The 19337-nt window shown below is 40.1% G+C and overlaps 1 protein-coding gene across 4 annotated transcripts in view; it reads right to left on the bottom strand.

Annotated features, from left to right (window-relative positions):
* The window catches only part of DDAH1 (dimethylarginine dimethylaminohydrolase 1), a 266154-nt gene that overhangs the window by 132586 nt on the left and 114231 nt on the right, over nt 1-19337 (bottom strand). Inside the window, exon 1 of one of the 4 annotated variants that reach the window (XM_011982118.1) lies at nt 19144-19237. The exons of 2 other annotated variants lie outside the window; for them this stretch is intronic. The gene's annotated coding sequence lies outside the window, so the exon portion shown is untranslated. Of the gene's footprint in view, nt 1-19143; nt 19238-19337 lie in introns of those variants that run through there. One more of the 4 variants, XM_011982119.1, reaches the window with a different exon arrangement.

Raw genomic sequence — 19337 nt, 5'->3', positions numbered from 1 at the left:
CGGTGCTTCAAGGAGGAGGGGCACCTGAACTAGGTTAGGAGGATGAATTCAGTTTTAAGCATACTCTTTTTTAATTATCAAGGAAAAAAAGCATAAAAGATTAGTAATTTGTGCAATACTAGAGAGTGCCTAAGATCAAATATTTAGAAATCTTGACAAATATGAATCTGCAGGTCAGACTATATGGCATCAATTTAGGATAGACAGTTAATGTAAAAAACAAGTGAAGACATTTGAAAGAATAACGAGGTCCTTCTGTCCTTCCTAAAGGGTATATGCTCAATGAAAATATCATGTTACATTGAATTAATTTACTTACCTTCTTATTTATTTTTGAGACAGGGTCTTGCTCTGTTGCCCAGGCTGGAGTGCAGTGGTGCAAACATGGCTCATTGAAGCCTTGACCTCCTGAGCTCAAGCAATCATCCTACCTCAGCCTCCTGAATAGCTGGGACCACAGGTGTGTACCACAATGCCCAGATAATTTTTTTTAAGAGACAGGGTCTCTTCATGTTGCCTAGGCTGGTCTCAATCACCTGGTCTCAAGCTATTCTCCCTCTTTGGCCTCCCAAAATACTGGGATTGTAGACATAAACCATCACACCTGACTTCAGGTTACATTTTAAAGCCAAACGAATCGATCCCAATAGTTAAATGCTATCTGCAATTCTGACCACTTGTTAGAATGGCAAATTCAAAATATTACAGTCCACTAAGGACGTCAGGAACAGCCAGACACTTATTTTCTGGTGCATGTCTGACTGTGGCAGAAGTTGAGACATTCATGCTGTGAGCTGTATTGCCCCAGCAATTGCTCATGGATGTGTTGTATTAGTCTGCTTTCACACTGCTATGAACTGCCTGAGATTGGGTAATTTATAAAAGTAAGAGGTTTAATTGACTCACTGTTCAACATGGCTAGGGAGGCCTCAGAAAACTTACGATCGTGGCAGAAGGTGAAAGGGAAGCAAGACAACTTCTTCACAAGCAAGCGGGAACAGTGCCGAGCAAAGGGAGAAGAGCCCCTTATAAACCATCAGATCTCATGAGAACTCACTGACTATCATGAGAACAGCACAGGGAAAACTGCCCCCGTGATTCAATTACCTCTACCTGGTCTCTCCCTTGCCATGTGGGGATTATGAGGATTATAATTTAAGATGAGATTTGGGTAGGGACATAAGGCCTAACCATATCAATTGTCAACTGGTGGGCTTTCAGGAAAAGGGAAAATGGGCTATCTGGCGCAGTTGATCATGTCCATTCCAAGTCCTATCCTTTGGCAACATCATGCCAAAGACATTAAGGTGGAATTTCTACCTTCTGAGGCCTAATGTCCAAAATCCTTTCCTTCCTGTTATTTGTCCCCTTGTTTCAATCCCACCTCCCTTCCTCTCCCTCTCCCTCAATTCTCCTGCCACCTCTCCCCCAATCCACTAGCGTATGGCTTAGTGTCATGGAGATGTATCAAGTTTCTGGGTAGAAACTGAGGATTTCATTTCCAGTTAGTTCTTCCTCCTTTCTTTCTCTCCTTCTCTCTTCCTATTTGCCCCTTTTCTTCCTGATGTCCACTCTTCCTGCAGCAATAGCATTTTACATTACATCTTAAATTTCACCTAGGATACGAGAGACGTGTGTCTTACTGAAGGGATATAGGACAGGCCACCTTTCAACAGGAAGAAAGAAAGGTGATCATCATCGAATTTTAAAACTCAATGGAATAAAAGATCAGAATGTGGCTTCCCCACACAAGGCACTCTTTATTTCACGACGGTCAGTGTTTGGATTCATTTATCAGCATGAGGAGGCCAGCTACACAGGAGACACCAATCACTGCCTGCCTATTTATATGCAGGAATCTGCCTGCTGTTCTAAGCAAACCCACTCTGCTCTTGGCCTCTGAACCTACATCTGGTTGAACCAGAGTTGGGCACCTGAACTGAATTCAGTCTATTCATAGGCTGGCCAGCTATCTATCACTTGGTTGCCTGCATCAAAAAATTAGTATGGACCCATGAGGCTCTCCATATAAACATTTTAAGTTGAGAAACTGGAAATCTGAGTCAGAATGCCACAGTAGCTAAGTTACAGGAATATGAAGTAAACTCGGCTGGGCCACAAGGAAGCTTAAGATAAACCAGAGAATCGAATGAAGCAAGTGGACAGTGAGAAGAGATGGCATGAGGAGAAAGAGAGACTTCATGTCCCTAATGATTCTGTGGTTTCTACTTGAGTCTATCCTTACAATCTTCCTCCTCCTTCTTGCAGGAATATGTTTCAGTTATTTGCAACCTAAAGGAATCTGACTCGAATGTAAAATCATTGACCTAGTAATATGATTGCTAGTCTGAGCCTGGAGGTAGCTCCAGTTTACTTCCAAGGCTTGCCAAAGATTCAAATGGAGTTACCAGGAATTGTAGGTTTAGTCACTGTGAATTATGCAAAATGTTAACCAAAAGCTACACTGACCTTTGATGTCTGAATTTCCTCATCAACAGGCTAATCCTTGACAGAAACACTGCAAGGATTTCTTCTCTGCAAAACTACCCTCTTCCTTCACACTGAATCATCAGAAAGAGGAGCCGGCTGCGTGCCTAAATTCATCCCTTATTTTAATTAACCCAAGGATGACATGGAGGCCTTGGAGACCTTGTACAGTGCTGTGTGTTCAGCAGTAAATATCCACCCATTGTAGTCAGGAGCCAGCATCTTCATCATGCTTTCTTGTTAGAACAAGCTTGTCCAACCCATGGCCCATGGGCCACATGTGGCCCAGGATGGCTTTGAATGTGGCCCAACACAAATTTGAAAACTTTCTGAGAACATTAGGAGATTTTTTTTTGTGATACATATTTTTAAGCTCATCAGCTATTGTGTTAGTGTATTTTATGTGTGGCTGAAGACAATTCTTCTTCTTCCAATGTGGCCCAGGGAAGAGGAAAGATCGGACACCCCTTTGTTAGAACATCAAGCTCTATTACTTTGAAGTTGTTATCCTGGATTACCAATCAGAATTTGTGTTTTCACCATTACTAAGCCTACTCTTTAATTCTCTCAATCATCTCTGTTCTAAGAGATAAAGAATGACAGGAATCATTAAAAGTGAGAGACTGAAAAACTGGTTGGTTCATTTTAGAGTTCTATGAAGTATTCATTTCCTCCTTCACCACCCCACTTTGTTTACAAGTGAGTATCCCTCTGTTGCTCTCCTTTGTCGCAAATATTCACATGAAAAACATCCAGATAAATCCACAGTGTCTTATTCTGAAGAAATGTGCTGTGCATCGCACCAACAGGAGCTCTAATCCCCCTATGGTTCAGGACACTCCAGTGACTCAAATGACCTTTCTACCAAAGGATCTGCATCACTTCCTTTGTTCCTGTTCTGCACAATATGGAATTACAATAATGTGAATAATTTTTCTTTTACAAAAAAAAAAAAACCCACGAAACACAGGAAATCTATCAAAAACAGTTTTGACAACTGAGAAAATCACGTTTTAATCTGTTTAATTAACCACAGTAAAATTTCTTTTCTGCCAGCAAAGAATTTTACAAATTTTACAAAATTGGACTAAAGTCAGTTTAGTGAGCATTCCAAGAACAAGTCTGTTAAATTGAGACAGAAAAGTAGCATTTAATTGATAGCTATATAGCTAGTTACTACAGGAGGAGGTGAGAGAGATGGAAAATCAAGGGTGTGCCTCAGTCAAGTTATCATACCTCAAACTTCCTAAGAGGCTAAATCTAGTAAATACTTAAAAAACATAAAAGCACACATTGGTTCTGAGTTCAGTCAGTAAAATGGTCCACTAGCACAAGGCCAGTGACCAGGGATGGTTCCAACTCTGGGCAAAAGAAAGAAGATTCAGAATGGCATCTGGCATCAGAGGCCCCCACAGAAGGGGCTAGGCTGAGGGCACAGCCCAGCATAAGGCAGGTTGGTGTCTGGCCCAATGCAGACAAATGAAAGGGCTGGCAGAACATGGCATCAAAAGGGCATAGCAGTATGTTTGAGAGATTCTCTCATATGAGGACTAGAGGTCAGCCTTGGGGTCTTCTGCAGGGAATCTAGGCAGGAAACCAACAAAAGGGGTCAAGATGTAAACCCAGTTAAGGGAACCAAGGCACTACCTGTGCATATGAAATGAATAAGGGTCATGTTGGGTAGGGCCATCAGCAGAATGATGAGGCTGACCAAAAGACCTATTGAACAAGGGACCTTTACTTCTTCTGCTAATAGCCAGACTGCTTCCAGGGCTTGGAAGCGGGCCAAGACAGCTAGGGAGAATGATGGATTTAAAGTGCTGGCAACAGTAAATACATGATAAACGATATTGCTGTTGTTTATTGTGGGTGAAAGGATTAGCTGGGAGAAGGTGGGTAACACTGGAAGGGGTCTCTGAACCTGAAAACTACATAAAGCACAATGGAGATGCATGTGTGGCGGGTGAAAGTCCAAGCAGGTGGGGCTGGATCTGTGGAAAGCATGGCAGCAGGAACAGGTGGCAGATGAAGTCGGGAGGTGGATAAGAGGTGTGTTTGTACTGGAGAGAGAGGCAGACCACAGGGTCCAGAAGTCAGAGCTGGCCAGAGGCAGGTGCCCATGGTGCTGGAGTACAGGAGCAGGATTCTAGTCCCTTCCAGCAGAGAGAGGGAATATTCCTAAGAATAAAATCAGGGGTGTACAAACAGGAGCAATAGCATGGGTAATCTACAAATTCCTCTGCAACACAGGTAACACTCGTCTCATCTAAAAGCTGATACTCAGCTATTTTGCAGGTAAAGTCTCATTGACATTTTATAACTTTATGAGACAAGTTGCATTTTTTCTTTAGGACACTTACTGGTATTTTTAATTACACATATATTTGCAATTATTTATTTCATGCTTATCTCTTTAATTAAACTACAGGCTCCATGAGGGCAGGCATCATATTTGTTTACTTTATGTTTTGCATTTAGTAGGCACTCAACAACAATTGCCTGCTGAATAAATAAAAGTAGTGTCACCCTTTCCTACAGGTGACAAAACTGTATCAAAAGTTTTTTTGGCCAAGTTAATCTTGCTAGTAAGTGGTAGGTCTGGGTCTTTAGAGGTGACTGAAGAGTATTCTCTTTCTATTAGGACCTCTATCTAATGTTGTCAGAGCTTAGTGTCACAGTTATTGTGCAAAGGATATTGGTCAAATCTAGTCAATCCAATATATCATCAAGAATAGGCTAGTTATCTCCAGTCCATAAGTAATAATGTTACTATTACCATACATACAATCCAACACTCATCATAACATTACCACTGTAATCACTGTTGTATACAGCATCACAGCATTCAGAAAACTTTGATTTTCAGCATCCTTGGGAAGAAGGCATAAAGATATTTTATAGGAAACTGAAACTTGTGAGTTGCCTGAGATGATGCAACTGAGAAGTGGAACTGAGAATCAATTCCAGGTGGAATTTCACCTGCAATGTAAGAGGAACCTTTTTAAGTACTTAAAATGGAAAATATATTGAATGTGTAAAGATACTTAAAATGTAAATTCAAATGCTAATATATGACCAGTTCAAGATCAGATGATAAGCTTAATGGCAGAAATATCTCTAAGTATTCATTCACTTAGAAGATCAGAGGATGAAGAGAAATTATAGAAAGGGTAGTACCTTTGACTCAGTTGAGTCTGATGACCTACTCCTAAAACCGTGAGCTGGAGAGGAGGCCAGTGCCCACAGGAGACCTGCCTGTAGAGTGGCACAGGCGCTGGGTGACTGGCCCAGCTGCCAGCTGAAGATCAAGTGCATATCTCTAATGGTCTTACCAACCTCCTGGCATGTTTCAGGCGGAGTCAGCATAGGGGTCCAAAATACAAGAGCAATGAATGCCAACTGCTGGACAGAATCTCAGTCCGGGCAGGCCACAGGCGGTCTGGCCACAGCCCAATGGATGGAAGTCTTCAGTTTCCAGGAAGAGAAGATAGCAAGAGAAAAGCACAGCCTCAATCCTTAGGGGCTCGAATAGTCGCCCTTTAGAAAGACAAAAAGCATATAAATGCAGAAAAAAGAGGGACTGATCACTGATGGAAGAGCTACTCTGTGCAAGGTACTGCTCAGTACCTTACCTGTATTATTGCACGTAGTCATCATAACAAAGTTATAGGGTAGTCAAAACCCTCTCAACGTTACAGATGATGAAAGTGATGCTGTACTTGCTCAAGGCCACACAGCTAATAAGCACTGGAACCACAATTTGAATTTATAGCTGTCCCCTGCCGGTCCTCAGGGCACATGGAAAGGAAGAGAAAGCCCCCTCTCAACAAGTGCCCCAGGAGTCAAGCAAGTCTGCCTCCTGAGTCAGATTAGAAGCATGGGTCTCTAGACACCTGGGTTGAGTGAGAGGTATGTATGTGAGAGGGGTGATGAAGACTGAATCTTGTGCTGATTTGATATCTCGAGTGATTGTGGGTCTGGGAGCAGGTGGGCAGTTCAGTGAGGAGCAGAGGAAAGTAGAAACAGTAAAAATGAGACTGGAGTCAATAGAATAGAAAATGTACTAGGCTTTCATATGGCCATTTTAATAAGTGGTATGCTTTCTGAACACCTGCCATCCTGGACTATAATACCATAACATTATAATTTGGTTTACAAATGAGTGTATCACTTCTAAGTAGACAGAAATACTCTGTAGCATTAATGCAGGGGAGTCTTTGATATTTGAAAATGCCTGTTTACTGGGAAGAGCCTGAGACTTTCCACCTACACTGTTTGTTTTCCTTCTGTTCGTCTCCATCCCCTGCATTTTGCTGCCTTTGGATGAGTGGCTTTACCCTCCTACTAGGTAATGAAAAACCCAGTGCCCTGAGACCAAACAGCCCATTTGCTCAATGGAAGTCAAATGCCTCTGACACATGCCAACATTCTGTTGATGCAAACAACAAAGAATGGCAACAAAAGCTAAAATGACAGCATTTATTTAAGGTTTTTTTGCTCTCCTAGATATGTAGATTTAAAACCTCTTGACAACGACAAAAATAAATAAATAAATAAAGCCTCTTGACAATGACCCACAGTAAGAAGTACACTTTATGTTGCAACCTACAGCATAAGAGGGAACATGTAGATGTGTGTATGTGTATAAATGAAACAAAGGTTACATGAAACATTACCTGGCTATATTATGGGTTGCGAATACACTCTGATATTTTCTATTCTACTCCAGTTTCTTTACAACCAAAAAAAAAAAAACTGGAGTGACCTACTAGAGTAACTTTATGATCCACTAATGAGTTGAACTTAAAATTTGAAAATCGCCATCTGGACCTAGAGTATAAGAACAAACTCATAGTGTTATAGGAACTCCCCCAAAAAAGGAAGGTAAAGAAGGGTAGGGAAGTTGTAGGAACTGCACGTATGCTTTCTCCTCCATAGATAGCACCATAAAAGCCCATCCCAAAGGTGAAATCAAGACGACCTGCGTGGAGGTGATCACAGGCTGAAAGAGCCCAATAAAAAAGGCACAATTCATTAAAGCAAACCAACAACAACAAAAACTTTCTCCTGGCTAAAGGACCACTGAAATAATGTAACTCAAGAATCCCTGTAAACATTTTTGATGATCCACAATACCACCAAGCATTATTCACAAGGAGAGCATTGTTAGAAAACTGAATTTATCCAGACCTGTGTATGTGTGTGTGTGTATGTTATAAAAACAGGCCAAGTGATAGTCGCTGTTGCATTTGCAGAATTTCCAGTCATTAGGTTGACCTCAGGGCAGGCGAGTGTTTCAGGGAGCGTGTTCTGAATCATAATTGAGCCCTCAGCTGTATTGAGGCCAACGAGCTATATCTTGTGTGTTTTTTGGCATTTACTTTCAAGAAAATGTTCTAACTTAAATCCCTATTACTCCCTCCACTCACCAAGAAACTTCCTTCAGAGGACTGGACAGTTTAGAAGCAGTATTAATCCTCAGCTTTCCTGCAAACCACTCAGAGGCTTCAGTTATCCAGCTCAGTGCTCACAAAGAAAAATGCAGACATGGACATGACAACTGCACTCCCCATTTTTTTCTCATGTAATTATAGCTCCAAGTCTCACAATTCCAAGCCCTTTTCCTACAAACACACAATTTCTCCAGTCATAGCCACACACTGTTTGCCTCTATCATTAATGTCTCTTATCAGAATCTTCAAAGCACTCTTTCTGGGGGGCACAGAAGAGCATGTATAAGGGAATACATTCCACTCTTAGTACTAGGCTGCTCAGCTAGCAGAAAGGGATCACCACTGAAAACTGGGCGCTCCATTTCCCTGCAATCACAGATTGGCCCATTACTAAACATCTATATATACTTTGTCAGAACGAACCCCAATTTATATGCCAGTCCAGATGTCTCATACTTAATAGGCACCATTACCAACAAATATTGCTGCAATGAGTTACTTGTGGGAGAAAACTAAATTTTCTTTGGATTCTTACATAAGGCAGGATTTCCACTTATCCAGTGTTGCATAAGTGTGAAGGAAGGAGAGTGAAACCAGTTATTTCCAAGATCTCTTTTAGGCCTTTAGCCAGTGATCTGAGAATGACATGAACAGTATAATCATATTTTAGTGCATTCTGTATTTGAACACATGCTGGGGTTCTCTGAACCAAAATGTGTTCTGAGTTTTGGTCACTACCCCAAGAGTATCTGTGGTCAAATTCTGATGTTGGATCCTGATGCCTCCCAGTGCTTGTGTAGGTCTCAGCCCCCACCTGGATGCTACTGCTTCCTACTGGGTACAACCCCTGGCAAGGGATTCAGGGAATGCTACTGCCACCAAATCTCCCCCTCGCCACCTCTGCAAAATGCAAAAGATGCAAGTTCAGAGGGAAAACTATGCTTTCCTGTCTTAACATAACCTTTTCTTAACCGGGTTAAAATTTATCATCAAAGAAGGAAAGGTAGAATCAGCTTCTAGCAAATGGTGAAACTGACAATCTTCCTCCTCTTCACGTTCCCCAATCACATCAACCAGGCCACACAGAACTACGGACTCAACACTAGTTTGCTGAATGGACAGGGGTCCAAACAGTCAGGAAACCATCACTGTAAGGAGTCAACACAAGTGAGAGGAAATCAAACATGACTTGACAGAAAGTAATGCTGATATTTTGGCCATGATTCCCAGGACCCAACTGACCAACGGGAATGGCCCTGCAGAATTTCTATAAAGAGGCTGAATGGTGCAATCTGGTTGAAAGGGGATGCGGTGGATTTTTCACATTTATTTTTTACCATGACCTAGTGTAAGAAATTTACCTAATCAGTATACACAAACACAGTGTGTAAAAATGAAACAAGTTTTATGAAACAATACTTACCCTTATGACACTATGCTGCAGTACACTCTGACATTTTCTACTGATTCTACTACAATAAAAATGAAAGATCTGGTCATGACCCACTAAATTGATTTCATGACCGACCAGTGGGTAGAGAGCAGCAGCTGGGGGAAAAATGGTACAAAAACCTTGTCTTGAAGCTGTGTTCTGGTCATAATTGGACTGTTTGGGGTGACTTGGGAAGACTCAGAGATTAGGGAGGCCTGAAGCCTTAATGATGTTTAGTTTGAGAGTAACAAAAGACAAAAATGAAGAAATCAGTAACCTTTTTGGCTAGGGCCCTTCAACATCCCAACTGTGTATTTTTCCGAGAAAAGGGAGCTGGAAAACCAGGGTCCCTGATAGAGAACTAGGATGGCATGCAGAAAGTTAGAAAACTCCCAAAGCAAGATTTAAAAAATAGTTTGGGTATTTCAAAATAAAGTACTAGATCTAAATCTCTTCACACAAAACTCTTGAGCTGGAAAATACGATTACATCATAAATGGCCTAAAATATGACTCAAAGCCAAACTGTAGTTATAATAATCTTTATTCCTGAAATGATGGTTCCCTTATGATTCAAAAAATAATTAAAAGAATAAAATGGCTGTTTTTCTTCTATTACTATTTTGAAATGGCACCAAGATTAATTCATTCATTTCACCTTTTTCAATCATTTCAGGCTAAAAATGACTATATCTATACCTTATTTGGCTAATGTGTACACAGCTAATTATAGGAAGGCTACTTTTAAGTAGGTATCTTTTTTTTTTTGGTCTTTCTTTAGAAAAATAACTTCCTGTAGTTTTGGAAGCCAAAAGTTAAATATTAGAAAACTAACAGTTCAGCATCAGGAATAGAAACCAGCACACATATATGGAAGGTTTATAAGAAAGAATTACTATGGGTAATTCAAGACTTAGTTATAACAGAAAACACAACTTACAGCACATACCTCGTCACCATTTACTCTCCATTTCTTCAGGCCACTGGTTCACATTCACCACACAAAAACATCAACTGACAGACACTGAGGAAAGTGATGTGTGATGACAGAAAGTATGTGGGTCTAGGATCTTACACTATTTCAATGGTTTTTATTTAAAGTCTTCTACAGAAAAAATTACTTGTCAAATGTGCTACAAATGGTTGAGTAAGCAGAGCTTTTGAAATAGATTTAGCAAATTCAACTGCATCTCATAATGGATTATCATTAACAAGGCATGAGTTCATACGATTAGTTAATAAGCAGAACAAGTATAATGTCTTTGGTTGAATGAAATCCAGTATTTTTTATTTATCAAACTCCAATTTCATTTCACAAATGTAAGTTATCATCAGCTCCCCATCCACTTTCCCCCATCTTCTTATCTCTTTCCCACCCTACACTTTCTCTCCCCCACAACCCGGGCTCCAAAAAGAAAAAAAAAAACCCTCAGCTATTTGATCTTAATATCACTGCAAAAATCAAAACCAGTGTCTCCTGCCCCCAGAACAGTGGGTATCCCCACCTGGCCGCCTCCTGTAGCTCATGCAAAATTCAACCCATAATTACAGATGCATTCTCAGTTTACGCTGCACTTGAGATTCAATGGTGACTACTGTCAAGATGGAGAGATTTGTGAATAAAAATACAGTTCAACAGCAAATATAAATTAGTTTTCTCTTATTTGCCATTGACATGGGTAATGTACAGATAGTCCCTGATATATGATGGTTCAACTTACAATTTTTTGACTTTACAATGGTGAAAAAGTGATATGAATTCAGTAGAAACCATACTTTGAGTACTCACATGACCATTCTGTTTTTCACTTTCAGTACAGTATTCAATAAATTACATGAGATATTCAATACTTTATTTTAAAATAGGCTTTGTGTTAGATGATTTTGTCTAACTATAGGCTAATGTAAATGTTCTGAGCATGTTTAAAGTAGTGTAGTCTGAGCTATAATGTGTGGTAGGTTACAGGTATCAAGTGTATTTTCAATTTATGGTATTTCCAACTTAAGATATGTTTATCTGGATATAATTCCATTATAAGTTGAGGAGCATCTGTATATAACTACACACTACAGGATGACAGGTTTTCCTGATACACCCTCATGTAACAAATTATGGGTCAAGGGAGAAAATCCCCCAGCAAAGAATATACTGATAACTTATAGGACCCCCCACCCTCCACCGCCAAAAAAGTGCCTTACCAGAATCTAAATGGCAAGCTCAGGAAATGTTTAAGTTTCAGACTTAAGGTAGACTTTAGTCTACCAGAGTGGGCTACATTGTTCCTAAACTGTGCTAGTCAGGAATCCTAGAAGGGGTGCCAGACCATTACGGAGCACGTGGATAAGAGTAAGAGGGAAGTACACTTAGAAATGAGGTGTGCAAAGTGGCCAAATCCCTCTAGACCCAAAAGAAAGAACTAGTTATGCATGTGTTTCTTTTGGTGAACTTGGAATTGGATCTGAAATTTTGAAAGATCTGAGAGGGCACAGGTGAGTTTTTCTCAATTGTACATCTTTTCAACATTAATAAAATTAATCTTCACTGGACTATTACCCCCATCCTATCTCATCCCATTCTCTGTATCTGGAAGGTTGCTCTTCTCTGCCTTCCCCTGGTTAATTCTCACTCAATAATGGCTCTTCTGGGAAGCCTTGGTGTGAGTGAGACACATCTCCTTGAGCCTTCGTGGCACTGGGCAGAGTTGTATCATAAAATCTGCCCCCGTGTTCTGCAACTGTCTGTCACTGATCTGCCTCCCTCAATGGACTGTGAGGTCCTCAGGGGCAGTGGAAGTGTCTAATTCATCTGTATCTCCCCAGCACCAAACATTCGGTCTGGACATAATAGACAGTTATTCAATGTACTAACAGATACGAGTAACACAACTATTATCCCTTTACTATCAAAAGCAGAGTCATTTTTCATGCAATCATGGTACTCATAGTTAATGCCACACAAAAACTGGAAAACTTTAATATTTCTTAAGCAAAATAATGACAAAAGAATCAAGGCAAAAGGATGGAGATGGAGTTTCGCTCTTATTGCCTAGGCTGGAGTGCTGTGGCATGATCTCCGCTCACTGCAACCTCCACCTTCTGCTTTCAAGTGATTGTCCCACCTCAGCCTCCCAAGTAGCTGGGATTACAGGTGCCCACCACCATGCCTGGCTAATTTTTGTATTTTTATTACAGACGGGGTTTCACCACATTAGCCAGGCTGGTTTCGAACTCCTGACTTCATGATCCGCCCGCCTTGGCCTCCTAAAGTGCTGGGATTATGGGCATGAGCCACCACGCCCAGCCCAAAACGTCTTTTAATAAAGGCAAAGGTTTACTTACACATATTCAAATAGAGGAAAATGCTGATGTATATATCTTCACTGGGATGATAACTTACCACATAAGCCCATCCAGCTGCAAAAGCAGCTTAAATGATATAGTTCTTTTAATTTGCTAACTTAACTAAGTCAGGTTCTTGTCCACACTGATTTGTTGGACAAAATTAAACCAACCTGGTATTAGTTTGTGCTTTCCTTTGTACTTTGTCATGCTGATTCCTCTTGTCATAGTTGCTTGGATGATCTAAACATTTAGAAACAAAAGTCCAAAGTCTGGTGATTCATTGCTTTCTATGGGATGCTACTGCTCCCTCAGCAGCATCAGCTTCAGGAAGATGATGTATATTATTAAATTACTTGACAATGACAAAGTGAACTAGGATGGCATTACATACACACTTTTTTTTTTTGGTTTTGTTTTGTTTTGTTTGGTTTTTTTTAGACAGAGTCTCGCTCTGTCGCCAGACTGGAGTGCAGTGGCGCTATCTCGTCTCAGTGCAACCTCTGCCTCCCGGGTTCAAGTGATTCTCCTGCCTCAGCCTCCCCAGTAGCTAGTACTACAGGCGCCACACACACATTTTTAAATTGGATTTGTTGCTTGAGATTATGCCTGCTTGTCTATTCAGATGAAAAGCACCTGCTTATGAAATGAGCTTGAGAAGTCTGACAGATTTAATATCTAATATCAGTTTAGGGGAAGTGATAGAAGCTAACTTCAAAGGTCAGGTGAATATTTTGATGGAACTTCAGAGAATTCAGTTATGGTAAGTAAATATTTATGGATAACCTGAAATAAATACTGCACTGTGTTCTGCATAAGATATAAATGAAACTTTTTTCTTTTTTATTAAGGTTTTATCTTTAATTGTGATACTCTCTTGATAAGAAGGAAGGAACACTACACATATCCAGATCTCTAGTCAAAAAAATGAGGCTTTCTGAAATGGTTACAGATTTTAATAGCAAAAGCCCATAAAATTAATAACCAGTACTCATTTTTAAAACATACACCTCCAAATTTATATTGAGAATCATAAGATGACATGGATAATTTACTTATGACACAAAGGCAGTAGAAGGTAAATCTGTTTGTTCAAAAGTCATAAGTAGATTTTTCTGTTTTTGTAGTTTATATTAATGGATGGATACCTACCATTATTATACTAAAAACTAATTTTGAAGAAATCTGAGCTTCATAAGAATTCAAATACATGCAAAGGCAATGTTCCAGCATATCTGAATTACAAGGGATCTAGCCCTGCCTTCTTAGTTTTATAATGGTTCTCTAATGAGTCTAAGAATCTCTGCAGAAAGCTCATTTTCAGCTAGTAGTATCTAATAGAAGTCACTTCCTACTCATTTTGTTCCTTATTTTCAAGGCTTTCAAGATCAACTGTACAGGAAGAGACTACAGTATTGGATGCATCCCAGTCTCTGGGACATATCAATTTCCAAACGTTACTGCCAAGGCTATGTAGAAGAGTCAAAAAATTTTTAAAAATCCTGAAAAGGAGCCGTTGTTCTAACTAGTTGAAGGTGATGATTTATCAAGAACTGCTAATCTGCTGCAATGTGGAGAGCCCCAGCACATTCACTTTCCATCTTGGTGTCAGAATAATTTCTAATTATGGTTTGGGGCAGTTTTCTCACTTGAAGCTAAACAGAAATTTGAGGAAATGTATGTATTTAAAAAAGCAATCATCCACTCTGCTGGTAAATAAAGACACAATTATGCACAAACAGTGCCTAGGCAATTTAGGGGGTTATATAAATGACTGAACTGTTATTTTTAAACTGAAGTGAAAACAACGTACTCTTATTTATGAGAGAAGGGAAGTAAAATGATTCACTTAGTGTTCGAGTTAGATTGCATATCATTAATGTGTAAAATGGGATTTAGGTAGTTATTCTACATAGATTTAATGCTATGTTGGAATTAACTACAATTGGCAACAAGAACTTCATGCAAAAAATGACCTTTAGATTTTCATAAAAACCTCATTTCTGCAACTTATTATTGTGTATGACTTTGGACAAGTTACTTAACCTCAGTTACCTGAGCCTCAGTTTCCTTATCTTTTGAATAGGGTTAATAATGCCACCTTTTAGGATTCACACACATTCAAAAACTTAGCATTTGTTAGCTATAGCTATTAGACATTACCGTGATGTTCACTTGCCTCCAGGATGAACATATTTACGCTTTTTCCTAACCAGAGAATAAACCCAGAACCAAAATATATAGGTCCTAATAAGCACCCTAATAAAAGGGGAACATCTATCCAAATTACATTCCCCATCCCTTCCATTTAAGTCCCCATTGCCCCATTTGATGCCTAATTCCACTTTTGGGATTTATTACCTGGTGCTAAGCATTGACTTCTTCCTGAAGAGGCCCCTAAAAATGCAAAAGCTCAAGGAAACAATAATTAAAGCTATCATCACTTTGTAAGAATGCATTTGTGTGGTTTTCTCCAAGACAAAATTATCCCACATACTAACACTTGGTACCTGGGAAAGAATAAAATAGCCATTAAAAAGGAGCAATCCTCTCAACAGAGTAAATGACAAATAAATTTACAAAAAAAGTAAAGGGGCAAAAAGGCACAGGATATATTTTGCAATTTTGCTTAAGTAAGTTTTGTCAGTTAATCATTCATTAGGTACTAAGAACCTTTGGACAGAAACTCAAGAAAATGGCATTAGTAGTTGCCTCTAAGGAGGAGAACTGGTTAGGCAGGTGCAAGAGTGGGAATAGAAGGGCAACACCCACTTTCACTGCATATCCTTTTGTACCATTTGATTTTGGCACTGAAGGCATGAATTATCTACACAAAAGTTTTAATTAAAAAAATTCAATCCTCACATCCTGTTATTTCTCCTACATCATCTTTTAGATTATTTGTTTATATTACATGACATTTAAACATTGACTTTTGGCCGGGCACAGTGGCTCATGCCTGTAATCCCAGCCCTTTGGGAGGCTGAAGCAGGAAGATTGCTTGAGCCCAGAAGTTCAAGGCTGCAGTGAGCTATGATCATGCCACTGCACTTCAGCCTAGGTGACAGAGTGAGACCCTGTTTCTAAAAACAAACAAATAGAGAAGTTGCATTTCTTCCCTAAAAAGCAAGTTGGAGTCATGTAAAATTTGATAGGCCTCTAAAGACTGATTTTTCTTTAAAGTATTAAACATAAAAAACACTCAAAATCTAAAGATACAAAATTATTAGACAATTAACATTATTTACAGACTTTCTGTATATACAGTTTCCTTCACTAAAACTTGGGCTTCCTACACACAGGGGCCGTGTTTTGTTAATCTTTGAGGCCTCACTGAGGCAAACACTGGACTTTCACAGGAATACTTTCTTGAATTCCAAGGAAGAAAAGCCATTAAATGAAACATGATATTTTGATTAAGAAGGAACTTCTCAAGATTTTTATAAAAACAAACAAAACAACAATAACAACAGAAAGAGGGACAGGGACAGGGATAGGGGGTAGAAGAAATAGCTATAAACCACCTACATTCATAATAGAACTTTTGAGATCTTACTGATTGCAAATGCTTGTGAAACACCAAATACATCATAAGGAGGGAGAATTAAGGGAGAATTAAAATAATGAGAACATTTGTTCAACAAAATATTTGCTACATGCCTATTGTGTGCAAGGCCTTGGTGACAAAATGTTGACCAATGCAGACATGATTCTAGCCCTGACAGGTTACGTAATAGTGGGAGATACAGAATGGTAAACAGGCAATTATCATGTGGTATGATAAATATAAAAGCAAGTTTATAGAGTTTTAGGAGCTCATAAAAGGAGAACCAATTCCATGCTTGGAAAAGTGATGTCTAAGTGGGACCAGAGTTTTGAAGTTCTCTAAACTCAAGTTCAAATCCTGGTTTTACAGGTTACACCCTATAACCCTGGCTAATTTATTCAATCTCTCTAGGCCTCAGTTTCACTAACTTTAAAATATGAATTATGATACTACTGAGTTCAAAGAGTTGATGTGAGTATTAATGAAATGCACATCATAAATCTGATACGGTGTGTGGCAAGTACCCAATAAATATTAGCTACTAATATTAGTGATAAAAGTAAGCTGAGAACTTAAGGCAAGTAAAAGGGAAGAGAGGAACCCAGACAAAGGGAAAATGTACAAAATAAAAGCAATAGTCTGGTGAGCTGCACTGAAAGAACCTCGCTTGATCCATGGGTCAGGGGGTGCTTGGGGTGAGATCAGAGGTGAAGCTGAAGCTGGAAAGGCAAGCACAGTCCAGCTCAATGGGTTTATCTAAGCTCATTGGGGGCCCCTTGAGAATTTTAGTCAGAGAAGGGACAGGATGAGATCTGAGTTTTTAAGAGACCAGTTTGGCTACAGTGTGGGAATGGAATGGAAAATGACAAGACTAGAGGCAGAGATCAGTGACGAAAATGTTAAAATAATTCCCTGGCTACCGTGGATTTTCACAGTTGGGAATGCAGACAGCACATGAAAAAAATATATAGCAATCCAAAGAGGGTCTTCAAGTAACTATCTTCTTGTATTAGTATTTCATTCATTCATTCATTCATCCATCCACTCACTCAACAAGCATTAACACCTACCAAGGCGGGGAGCTGGTGCTGTGAGAGATTGCTACAAGCATTGCCCTACATGACCCTGCTGTCCAGAAGCATCCTATCCAACACTGACTGCCCATATCCCTCTCCCTGCCTGGGAGACCTGTTATCCTGGTGACCCAGATCATGTGCAATGCAAAGGCAGGCACCAGCAGGAGACCCAAACCCAGAGGCAGTATCACATAGTAGAAAAATGTCAGTGTATAGCTGACTTGTTATTAAAGGAGTAAATCTTCCATGACCCATTGCTAAGTGAATAATAATAGTCAACATTCATCAAATGTCCTGTCCTGTGAATTTCAGGTAGATTAATAAATTTATTACAACAACTTTGTGAAATAGGTATTATTATGTCCCCCATATAGATGAGAAAACTGAGGCAAGAAACACTCCCTAAAGGTCACAGAATTGGAAAGTGGTGGAGCTGAGATTCAGTCTGTTTTTATCCACTACACCATGTGACTTCTGGCAGTGGGCCACCAGGCTGATATCAGAATTAAACCAATTTAAAATGTATGCTTCAAAACCTGGGCAGGGGAAAAAGATCACTGCTCACTTAGGTATCAGGGAGGCCAAAGCTTGGAAGCTTTTATTATAGGAATAAAATGAAATGGATGAATAAATATGGTGACAGTCTCTTGAGGAGAAATTGGACTACTCTCATCAAAAGAGTGCCATCTTGAAAGGGTTTTCAAATCGATTTTGCTCTTTTAAGGTCAAACCATAGCTCTGCCATTTGGCCTAGAACACATTAGAAAGTATTCAAATGGGATTACATTCCTTATCATTTTAAAAGAGTGGCACATCTCATAGACTCAAAGATGGAGAGGTGTGGCAAACAGATCAAAGGGCTAAGAGAGATCTGTTACTCTTTTGGTTTTCTGCTAATGGAGGGTGGAATAAAAGCTAATTATCTTACTAAGAAATTAGTAGAATATGTCTATTTTCTCAGGCCATGTAGGATTCCATCAACCAAGTAGTGAAGCAGGTGAGGAATAAGCATATTTTATCATAAGCTCTATGAAGCATTTCCAATGTGAAGTGAATACAGACAAAATAGAAAAAAAATTCTTAAATCTCCAGAAATGAAAGAAACCACTAGCTTCTTGCAATGCCACTGGATGCCAACAGCAACGGAGTCTTGAGCCTGGGCTCTTAACTGGCAATGAGAAGAATCCCAGACCAGATGGCATTTTAAAATCCAATCGCACTCTATTTGTCTCTCCCCACTAACCCACATTGCACTTAAAGCAATTAGCCATTTCACAAGCTGCAGTATTTCAAAGTAGTTACAACCCTTGAGAACAGAAAAGCTCTCTTAATTGCCGTGAGTTTAAAAATATAGACAATAAAAATTACGGAATTTGTGAAACAACCATCTCTTAATTAAACACACACCCAACACCGCAGAGTAGAGCTTTTCAAACCTAGTCCATTCATGCACACATTTAGCACAGCTCACCAACACACTTTCCTTCCATTCATTCACTTACTAGTCCCGTTCTTTGGGACTCACTCGCCACCACTGAAAACGAACTTGAGAAGCCCCAGGTCTGTGGGCACCGACACCCCGTTAATTAATACAGCTTGTCCTGCTCCAAGCCCCAAGCAGGACTTGGGGGCTTCGATGTCACGACTGGCGCTGCCCCCTGGAGGGACGCCCAGCCTCCACCTGCCCTCCCGGAGCGGCACCCCTCGTGGCCCCTGCTCCCTATGAAACACTCAAAGTTGCACTATCGTCGCTGTCGTTTAATTTTCAGAAATAAAAATGCTCGTGAGACGGACTCCCCCGCCCACCCACCTGCCCGAGACCGTACAACCACACTGAATCGGATCCTCCAGAAGGCTGCCGGCAGCCTGGAGGTGTGAACAATGAACTTCTCTCTGACTCTGACACACACACACACACACACACACTCGCCCCACGACGGGAAGTTGTGAACTAGCCCAGGTGCCAATGGCGCTACTCCCCAGGCAACGCGGCTGCCGACGGGA

The sequence above is a fragment of the Mandrillus leucophaeus genome, unplaced genomic scaffold (assembly GCF_000951045.1).
Source record: "Mandrillus leucophaeus isolate KB7577 unplaced genomic scaffold, Mleu.le_1.0 Scaffold235, whole genome shotgun sequence".
Lineage (NCBI taxonomy): Eukaryota > Metazoa > Chordata > Mammalia > Primates > Cercopithecidae > Mandrillus > Mandrillus leucophaeus.
Note: the sequence above shows the minus strand (reverse complement) of the source record. Positions and strands in the feature narration are given on the sequence as shown.